The sequence below is a fragment of the Cryptomeria japonica genome, chromosome 10, assembly GCF_030272615.1.
Source record: "Cryptomeria japonica chromosome 10, Sugi_1.0, whole genome shotgun sequence".
NCBI classification, from domain to species: domain Eukaryota; kingdom Viridiplantae; phylum Streptophyta; class Pinopsida; order Cupressales; family Cupressaceae; genus Cryptomeria; species Cryptomeria japonica.
The window spans coordinates 432,154,192-432,165,499 of NC_081414.1; positions in this window are offsets into that span (position 1 = coordinate 432,154,192).

Here is an 11,308-nt window from a genome sequence, read left to right on the forward strand (position 1 = left end):
TCCCTTATATCCTTTTGGTCTTTCAGAAGTTCAGACCGGAGCTCATTCAACTTTTTCACCAGAGAAATGTTAAGAGCCTTTTGATGCTCTTTCTTGACATTTGCCTCAGCTGCTTCTTCTAGGCTCTACACTTGATCATCCACTACAGTACATAGTAGTTTGAGCTGTTTTAGTGATGATTCAGTGTTATGAAGATTGGTACTAGGGATCAAACCGGTATGGGTGTCTACAGTCACTTGAATAATGTCTTGCTCCTTTTTCCTGTGAATGATCTCAAGGTGCTCTTGAGCAACCTTGATGCTCTGCATAAGCTCTGACTCACTTGCAGACTGGAGATTGATAGGACTGGAGATATTAGTCAGTTTGGCTTGACTCCTGGTTGCCTTCAAAGTCTCCATCTGTGTGCTCTTCATTGCTTCCGCTGCCTTGTCTGCTTCTTCCTTCTTCTGTTCTTGTTCCTTGTCTTCCTCTTCTTTCTTTTTCCTCTCTACTTCCTTCCTCTTCTCCTCTTCCTTCTTCTTCTTTTCTTCCTCTTCCTTCTTCTTCTTTTCTTCCTCTTCCTTTTTCTTCTTTTCTTCCTTATCCTCTTCTTCTTGTTTCTTCCTATCATTTTCTTGCTTCTTCTTCTTTTCATCTTATCATTTCTCCTCTTCCTCTTTTCTCTTCTCTTCCTCTTTTCTCTTTTTCTCATCTTCATCCCTCTTCTTCTTCTCTTCCTGTTCCTTAGCTGCTTCCTGTGTGTCCTTGGCTTGCTCACTGCCCTGTTTGGCTTGTTGCCCCTGTTCTGTTCCCTCCGAAGGTATGTTCTGAGTGACATCTTGTATGTCCAGGGCATCGACATCAATAGTGTCAATTGGTTCTTCAACCAGGTTTCCTTCTTCATCAAAAACTTCATCCGGTTTGGATATGACCGGTTCTTTTTCTGCTTGCAGGTTGACCATTCATGCTTTGTGATCTTGAATAGCTTGATTCATATACTGATTAGTGTCTTTTTCAACATCATCAACTCTTCCCTCCAACAACCAGAGTCTTCTTCTCCTTGTGAAGAAGAGTCCTTTATTTTGGTCCAAAACATCAAATAATTCTGAATTTGAGAGGTCGGGAAAGTACTGTGCAAAGACTTTCTCCCTTATCTCTTGTTCTTTTTCAATGGCAATGCACCATTTATTGTCTAATGCTTTATATAAAGAATCCAGTGTCTGAGATTTAATCTCTGATGGCGACCGGTCATTTTTACACAAATAAATAATGATTTCCTGTAATATTTCTTCTTTCTCCTCATCACTAAAATCATCATAATAATCTACTAAATCATGAAGTAATTTTCTCCTAATGTTCTTAATTGTCCTTTGAAAATGTGTCAAAGGTTTGTATGAGGAGATATCAATATTTACCAGTGCAGATGCTACCGGTTCATTCTTCTTCATCTTCTTTGTCTATCTGGCCTTCTTTGGCTTTTCATCAGACTCAGTCTCTTTAAAGTCTAGTTCATTTGTCTTAGTCTTCCTTTTTCTTTCAAAGACTTTTGCCGGTGTCACTTCTAGTTTCTTCTTTTCAAGTGACCACTTGGTCACTCTTGGAGTTGCAGTAGTAGCTGGTGCCAATGCTGCAGGCACTACCTTTGCTTTCTTTATAGCTGGTTCTTTTCCTTTCTTAACAGAGGGTTCCTCAGTTGGTGCAATCCTCTCCAAATAGGTTCTAGTCCTCTTAGCCTTAGGATCAAGAGGCAAGGCAATAAGGGTTGAGGCATACCCTTCCAGCATGTCATACATCACCTCATAGCCCATTGGCTCCACTTCTTCCATTCTAGGCTCAACAACCTCCATTAAGCATTTGTCCACCTGGATGGTGAAACAGATGTCATCTTCATATTTCTTAACGATGTCACCTAAGATCCTTACCCTTTGACTCATCTTCCTCCTGAACTCATCAAAATATTTGTTCAGTACATCAGGGTAACCGGTTCCAATGGCTTGTATGCTTTCCTTGATCTGTTTGGTTACCGGTTGGTCAGGGGACCACTGGACATCTCCTACTCTAGGAAAGTAGCCTTGGAAATTAAAAAACAACCCAACCAATAGTTGTCCGAATTTGAATCTCAGTGCATTATCCTATTTAATTGACTTTAGATTAGATAGGAGTTGCCTCTGCATACCAGTGCATAGGTCAAATGATGTGTCCTCTTTAATCATCCGGTAAGCAACATTTATCGCTGCAGCCGATACAGAATTAATCCTATTGGCTAAGAATGTTCTGTAGCCTATCACCATGTAGGCGTATTTCACCAGATCATCCTTGATAGGATTAACTATCATACCTTGTGAGTCACTTGTTGAACTAGTGAGGTTGGCCATTTTCGTTTTTCTTACCATTCTTAGGGCTGGCACTTCCCCTGTGTTACAGAAACTGGTGACTACATGAATTACCTGAGGTGTGATATCATCTATCCTCTCTAGGTACATCTTGTCACCATGGACTCTGCTCAAAATGATCTTGATATGATCCTCCGTAAAATCTTTCAGAAAGTATACTGCATTATGGAGTTTCTTCTTCTCTAGGATACTAAACTCCGGTTTGATTTTCTTGTCCTTGCCGCAAAATAAACCTAACTAGGTGTGAATAGATAAAGACCCTAGGTCTTCTATTTTGCAATCAATATAATAAAAAATTCTCTCTTCAACTATGACTCTAGCCAGAACTTGTGATAAGGCATTATATTTGGACTTCCTTTGAATAAAACTTTCTGACTCAATGGATGTTCTAGAACTGGTATGAGATGCGGAAGCCATTGTTGAGTATTTCAAGAACACGAAAAAATACCTTTACAATGCGAATTTAGGGCTTCCTAATTCTGCTTCACTCCACTCTCCGTCGGTTGCCAAATCACTGCTTTGTGTTCTCCACGAACACTTGCAAATTGGACTTGAATCTCCTTCAAGATTTGTCAATTTCTTGAAATCTTAGCTCAAATCGCCTTTTCTTCACTCTGCACTTTGAAAAAATTTCTTCGCTTGAAAAAAGATAGTGAGAAATGATTTGAAATATGCTTTTATACATGTCTCTCACCTACCGCCATTAATGCTCCTCTATTAGGGCGTAAACCCTAATTTTGCCTTTTTACCATTTCTGGTCTTCTGCCAAGTGACAGGTATCACATGCCGGTTAAGGTCTTTTATCGATGTAACTGGGGGTTCACAATCATTTTGCCATTTTCTCCCCCTAAGCCTCTTTGGAGCTTAGTTTGCCAGTTCTGATATTTCCACACTAGGTGCAGAAACTAGTTCCTCTTCCAACATTGTTGGTTTCTTCCTCCAGGTTTTGTTCATGTCCACTTGAACTGTTTCAACATCAATTTCTCTTTTCTGAGTGACTGGTATATCATCAGATATACTCTTTTTGCTTCTACAGAATCTTGCAATGTGACCCAGTTTGTTGTAGTGATAGCAAACCAATCTAGGTGCTCTCCAAGGTCCATTATTCATGTTTCCATTCTTCCTTCTACATGTAGCAGTAGTGTGACCATGTCCATGACAAATCCAATAGCTTTCTCTCCATCCGGTTGTCGGTTGATAACCATTGTTGCTTGATTGATAATTGTAAGCATTAAACCGGTTGGGGTTTCGGTTCACAAAAGATTCCGGACCAGCTCCTTGGGTCCTCTGAGGATATCTTCCGGTATTGTTCATGACAGACCTGCATTCAGATGCTCTATGCCCAAACTTGTTGCATGCATAACAATGACCATTGAACTTATTGGATCTAGGTACATTGTTGATAAAATAAGGAAAATTATTGTAGGCTTTGCTTCTACATACATTGGCAGTGTGTCCTTCTTTAAGATAGTTAAAGAAAATAGGTTTGAATTTTTGCTTACCTTTTCCTTTGAGTGTCGGTTGCTTCTTTGATGCTTCAGCATTTGTTCCTGAGGATTCTCCTTCCTCATGTCCAGAAAAACCAAGTCCATTGGTATTTATTACCGGTCTAGATGACTCAAGCTTTTGCTCTAGCTTGACAGTACTTTTGCTGAACTTAGCAAGTATTTCCTTTGACTCAAAGAGTTCTTTGGAAATAGCAGTATTTGACTCCATTAGGCTTGCATTTTCAGAGATGGCTATGTTCAGTTCATCTTGTACTCCTTCTTTTTCCATTCTGCTCTCATGAAGGCGAGCAGTCAGTGCACTAATCTCTTGTTTCAACTTGGAGATCTCATGATCTCTACCCTTTACCAGATCTTCAGCTTTCCTCCGGTTCTCAAGCTCTTGACTAAACCGGATAGTCAGTCCTTCCAACTCCTTTCTCAGATTGGAGTTTGAATCATTCAACTTATTTACTTCTACAATCATGGCTTCCATATTTGCTTCATCTTCAGAACTACTTTTAGATAGCTCCATCAGCTTCTCTGCATGTTCTCTCCTTTTTGCTTGAGATGCCTTGTATTTGACCATAAGATCATCATTGGCTTTCTTAGACTGAGTGAGTCATTGAGTAAGTTCCCTCAAGGTGTATTCCCCCATATCTCTTTCCAAGTGGTTAAACTTATAGAAAGGTAGGCTCTGATACCAATTGATGATTACTAAGAGGGGGGGTGAATTAGTATGCCAAAAATCTTTGTACTTAGATACTTAAATAATCTGAAGATAAACCAGTAAAATAGTCTAACAAACAAACTGGTTATCACACATGCAAACCAAAATGCAAATAAAGCATTCACCCACAAAAGCAATACAACCATAACATAAGATATTTGACGTGGAAACCCAACTGGGAAAAACCACGGTGAGATGGAACTCACAAGTCACTATCTGCAAAATAGAAACCAGACCGGTTAAGGTCTTACAATGTTCTTCACCAGAATAGATCCTGTTAGGAATCTCAATCTTTGTTAGGAGATAAGTCCGATTAAAGACTACCTTGTTAGAAGATTTTAGATTCACAGAAGTGAACCACCTTGTTAGAGGATTTTACAATAGGCTTTTGGGCCTACCCGGTTAAGGGCTACGAACTTGTCAAAGATGTGAGTAATCAACAAGTGTTTGATCTATCTAATAGCACAAACTGCTTGGTTAGATCCAGTATAGCTCACTGCTAATGCATTTCAGCATTACTTCAGTATTCTCTATCTCTCTCAGTTACAACTTGATCTTCTCAGATAAGATCGCTCTTATAGCAACTCAACAACCACCTTAAACCCTAGTCACAACATAAACCCTTTCAACAACAACAACCTGAAACCCTAGACATGATGTCCTTTTACAGGAATCTGATTTCATGTCGGTCAAATAGGATTACATTACAATTTCCTAGGTTCAATGAATCTAGACATACTCAGTAACACGACACAAAAAGCACCGTCAATCAATCAGTGGATTGGTAACTCATCACAAAATGCAGGTTGGTAACTCATCACAGAGTATTACCGGTTCATACAAAATATCGGTTGCCGGTTTGACAAAAATGAAGACTGGTAAGAATGTGTTATGCCACTTTGCTCCCTCGTACCACTTGAGATCTATGAGCTGCTTGGGGTCGACATGTTGCTTCAGACCGGGAAACACATTCTGCAAAATCACCAATAGTCTAAAGACCAGAATACAACATACCGATTGGAACAAATATCGGTTGAGCTCTAGCTCATATATATAAAGGGGATCTCAATACAAGTGTGTGTCCATCAATGACAATCACAACATAGACATCAAAAATTCCAACAAAGGGCCCCTATCAGTCCAACAATATTGGGATAAGTTTGTCAAATTGCTTAAGTATGTACCTATGTACTAGAAAGATGAAGAAGGCCAAGCGAGGAAGTTCATTTTGGGACTAAATACCAACATAGGGGCAAAGGTTGACATGCATGGACCCAAAAACATGAACAAAGTGCTTGAAAAGTCCCTAAGGCAAGAGAGGAAGATTCGAACACTAGCAGGGCAGAACTATAATGGGAACCACTCTTTTAAAAGGAAGCAGGAATTCAAGGGGAACACTAACTTCAACAAAAGTCAAAGGAATATTTCTTCTGAAACAAGGCCACCCCCTAATCAATATCAGAGGAATGGAGATAATAATAATAATAGGGGCAATAATAATAGAAGCAACTATAATAGGAATGACCAACAGAACAGGATAACTTATCCACCCAGGGCCAATGAAACAAGGAATGATCCCCCTAGGAATCAAGGCAGGAGGGGTCCTCCAAGTGGATGCTTTATGTGTGGGGAAAACCATTTTGCTAGAGAGTGTCCCAGGATGCAAGGTCAGATTAGGGCCAATCAACCCCGACAAGGACCCCAACAAAGGATTCATGCAGCAGTTAGGAACCGAAGAGCAAGATTCCAAAATGTTCCCATGGAAACTACAGGTACACTATTTGAACAACCAATTTCAATTCTAATTGACACTGGGTCATCTGAATGTTTCATCTCACCTAAATTAGTAAGCAAATATGCATTAAAATTTAATCAAATGGAGTCATCATGGATGGTTCAATATGGGGATAAGGCAACTAGGGAAGTAACTAAGTGTTTGCCAAGGGCAAGGGTACAATTTCCTGAGTTTGAAACAAGGGTAGACCTCTATGTGGCACCCCTAGGATTATATGATGTAATTATTGGAATGAGTTGGTTAACAGACCATAAAGCTAATGTAGATTGCTATAACAAAGTTGTTGAATGCTTGGATGATGGGGGGGAAAGGGTCAAAATCCAAGGAAAGTTTAACCCCATTAGTATAGAAACTATATCAGCCATGCAATTAAAGAAGGAAAGAAGAAGAGGAGGCCTAATCTATATGGTTGAAATTGATGAAGGAAAAGAGGAAAATACCCCTTTCTTAAAAGAAGTCAAGGATGTATTTCCAGAAGAATTACTCGGCTTTCTTTCTAAAATGAAGTTTGACTTTTCTATCGATGTACTACCAGGAGCTAAACCAGTGTCAAGGGAACCTTACCGAATGAACACAACTGAATTACAAGAGCAATTAGAGGAACTCTTAGCTAAGGGATTAATAAGACCAAGTGTATCACCATGGGGAGCACGAGTCTTATTCGTTAAGAAGAAGGATGGAACCTTAAGACTATGCATCGACTGTAGGATGTTGAACAAGGTCACAATAAAGAATAGGTATCCCTTACCTCGAATAGAGGATCTTTTTGACCAAATGAAAGGAGCAGCAGTTTTCTTGAAGATAGACCTCTGATCGGGATATCATCAACTCAGAATTAAGGAGGAGGACATTCCAAAGACAAATTTTAGGACTAGATATGGGTACTATGAATTCACAGTAGTTCCTTTTGGTGTAACCAATGCCCCAGCTACATTTATGAACCTAATGAATAGTGTACTCCATGACTACTTGGACAAATTTGTTTTGGTATTTCTGGATGACATATTGATTTACTCTAGGAATGAGGAGAAACATTTAGTACACCTACAAATTGTTTTGCAAAGGTTGAGGGAACATAAGTTATATGGGAAACTATCAAAATGTGCCTTCTTCGAGGAAAAGATTCACTACCTTGGGCATATAATATCAAAGGAAGGAATAACAGTTGAACTAGATAAGATAAAGGCAATAGTAGAATGGTCGATCCCTAAAAACAATTCAGAGGTAAGAAGCTTTATGGGGCTAGCAGGGTACTATAGAAGGTTCGTGGAAGGATTATCTAAGATAGAAAACCCCATCACCTCATTACAGAGGAAGGGTAAAAGGTTTGTGTGGACAGAACAAAGTGATAAGGAATTCCAAATTTTGAAGGGGAAACTAACTTCAGCACCCATTCTAAAAGTACTAGATTCGAATGGACACTTCACAGTCGTAACTGACGTTTCTATCAAAGGTTTAGGAGGAGTACTTGTCCAAGATGAAGGGGTAGTAGCTTACGAATCTAGGAAGCTAGAGACTCATGAAGTTAACTATGCACCCCATGACTTAGAGTTAGCAGCGATTGTGCATGCCCTATAGAAATGGAGACACTTCTTACTAGGGAAGCCCTTTGAGTTAAAGTCAGATAACCAAGGACTAAAGTACATCTTTACCCAACCCCACTTAAATGCTAGACAAAGAAGGTGGTTAGAGTTTCTAAGTGAATATGATTTTGAAATTGAATATATTAAGGGGAAGGAAAATGGGGTGGCAGATGCTTTAAGTAGGAGGAGACACTTGATGACTATAGCAACATTCAAAACTTCTTTCAAAAGATAAGTAATGGATGAGCAGGAACATGACCCATGGTATGAACAAGTCAAATTGACTTTAGAGTATGATCCAACCGATCCTAAGATTGAAGGGTATACATTAGATGAAGATGGGTTGCTCAGATACAATAATAGAATCTATGTTCCTAATTCAGGAGACTTAAGGGAAGTAGTCTTGTCAGAGGCTCATAATGCCCCTTATTCAGGGCACTCGGGAGTTAACAAACTTTATGCAGACCTAAATAAGTTATACTTTTGGCAAGGGATGAAGAATGACATAGTCAAATATGTGGCTAAATGTTTGGAGTGTCAAAGAGTAAAGGTAGAACATAGACATCCAGCTGGATTATTACAGTTAAACGATGTACCTCAACACAAGTGGCAAGTTATTAGCATGGATTTTGTGCAAGGGTTACCCATGTCACCTTCTAGGCATGATACAATAATGGTGGTAATTGACAAACTCATTGAGGTGGCACACTTTATACCGGGAAATCTGACGGATGATGCACCTACCTTAGCTAGGCACTTTGTTAAGGAAATATTTAGGTTGCATGGAATGCCAGAGAAAATCATATCAGATAGAGATGCTAGGTTCACTTCAAGGTTTTGGACAACTCTTCAAACAACTCTGGGAACTCAACTAAATTTTAGCACTGCATATCATCCCAAAACCGACGGTCAAAAAGAAAGGACAAATCAGATTTTGGAAGACCTACTTTGCATGTACTGCATGGACCAACAGAAGAAATGGGAAGAGTACCTACCTTTGGTAGAGTTTGCTTACAATAATACATATCAAACATATTTGGGAATGGCACCTTTTGAAGAATTGTATGGTAGACCATGTCGAACACCTTTGAGTTGGGACAGTCTTGAAGATAAAGTAATTGTTGGACTAGATATGTTGAAGGAGATGGAAAGAAAAACTAAGGAAATTAGGCAAAGATTGAAGGAAGCCTTAGATAGGTAGAAAAGCTATGCAGACAAGAACAGGACACCAAGGGAGTTTGAGGTGGGAGAGAAAGTCTTCCTAAGGGTTAGGCCACATAAGAGTTCCATAAGGTTTGGGAAAAAGACTAAGCTTGCACCTCCTTATGTTGGGCCTTTTAAAATATTGGAAAGGATTAATCTAGTTGCATACCAATTGGCCTTACTTCCCCAGTTGAGCCGAATCCATGACGTCCTCCATGTATCTCTTCTTAAAAATTACATACCTGATGAGACACATATTTTGAATTGGGATGCTTTACAGGTCCAGGAAATGGGAGGAATAATGATAGAGCCATTCAAAATCTTGGATAGGCGCCAGTGCCAATTGCACAACACAGAGGTTGATCAATGCAAAGTACAATGGAACCAGTATGATGAAAAGAATGCCACGTGGGAAGATACTAGGGAAATGCAACAGTTGTTTCCTTTTTTGTTTTAAACTAATCATAAACTTTATACTCTCTTAGATACATTCAATAAGTGCATCGGGATGATGCACAAATTAAGGGGGGGAGGATGTCACAACCCTCCTTTATCACTTTTTGATTTGATACAATTCTATTATATTTTTGGTTGAGCTATTGAAAATGATTGAATAAATAATATAAAAGAATAAAAATGGACAAACACACACACACTTGGAGAATACAATTATTTTTTATTTTTATTTTTCCCACTCAATTATGGCACATGTTGTAGGAGGAATTGGAAGCTTCTAGAGGAATCTTCAATGTCTTGCATGTAACTCCCCCACTAGGTTTTTAATCAATTTGCATGAGTCCAATATTGGAAAAGAATCCCACTCTTAATTAATTTCTCTAGATAGTGGAATTAAGGGATTTTTCTTATATATTGTATGCAAGTTTTCATAAGGGAGTGTTGATTATGTGTTGAAGAAAATTTTCCAAGTTTCCTTGTTGTTAGTAGTAGGATCTTCTTTGGTAGTCTCATTTTTGTTGTAGGATTGCTAAGTTGTTCTTGAAGATTTCTCTCAAGTTGCAAGGAAGGAACAAAAAAGATAGCTTAGAGGATTCAACATCAAGCTTCAATAAGCCAGGTTCTCTTCTTTGTCATCTCTCATTTACATATGAGAAATTTATATTATCAAAAAAAAAAAAATAGCTTCTAGATCTTCTTTTATAAAAAAAAAATTTAGATTGTAAATCTTTTCTTCTTATTTAGGAATAAATATTGATAAAATACTTTCACATAATGCATGTAAAAGATAGCTTTATTATTTATTTTATTTTCTTTAGAAAAATATACATATGATCTTGCTTTTGCTTTTCCAAAGATTTCAGATCTATGCAAAAATCATATTTCCCTTATTTAAAATTGTTTTTCTGAAATTAAAAATCTTCCCTGTGTGATTAAATGATAACCATTTGTGTATGAATCTTATCCTTTTTATTCTTCTCTTAAATTAATTACTAGATTGGAAATCTGAATCTAAATCTCATTTTCTTTAATTAAATCTTACTTCCCTGTGAATAATCTTACCTCTGTGCAAATACAAGTTTGATCTTCTGCATATAAAGTTATTTAAATATTTTTTTTCTTTTTTCTATGAGTCAAAAAAATCCATTTCTCTCTCTGAATGAAGATTTGATCATAAATCTTAATTCCTTAAGAGCAGACTTACTTCTATGTGAACAGGAAAACGTCTGGAAATAAACTTCACTGTATCCATTATTCTCTATGGAAATAAAATATAAATCCCTCTATGAATATTAGCTCCTAGAAATCTTCTTGAAAGCTTTGTTATCTCAGCATAATCATCTATTTTTCAGTTATCTGTACATTGCTGAAAAGTATTAATCTCTTTGTGCTATTTCATCTCTGTGATTAAATTCATATCCTTATAATAATATTCCTTTTGTACATATATCTTTTATTTTTATTTATATCTCTTTATGTTTTTAAATAAACTAGAAATAAGAAAAAAAACCCACATGTAAACAAATATATATATATATATATATATATATATATATATTATTAAACTTATACCGAAATAAATATATACATTTTACTAAACTTATACCAAAATAAAAATGAATATCGCGCAGTGTTATTTCAAAAAGGGGAGGTCTTCGAACTTATTTCGAATGAGAAAGCGTGCA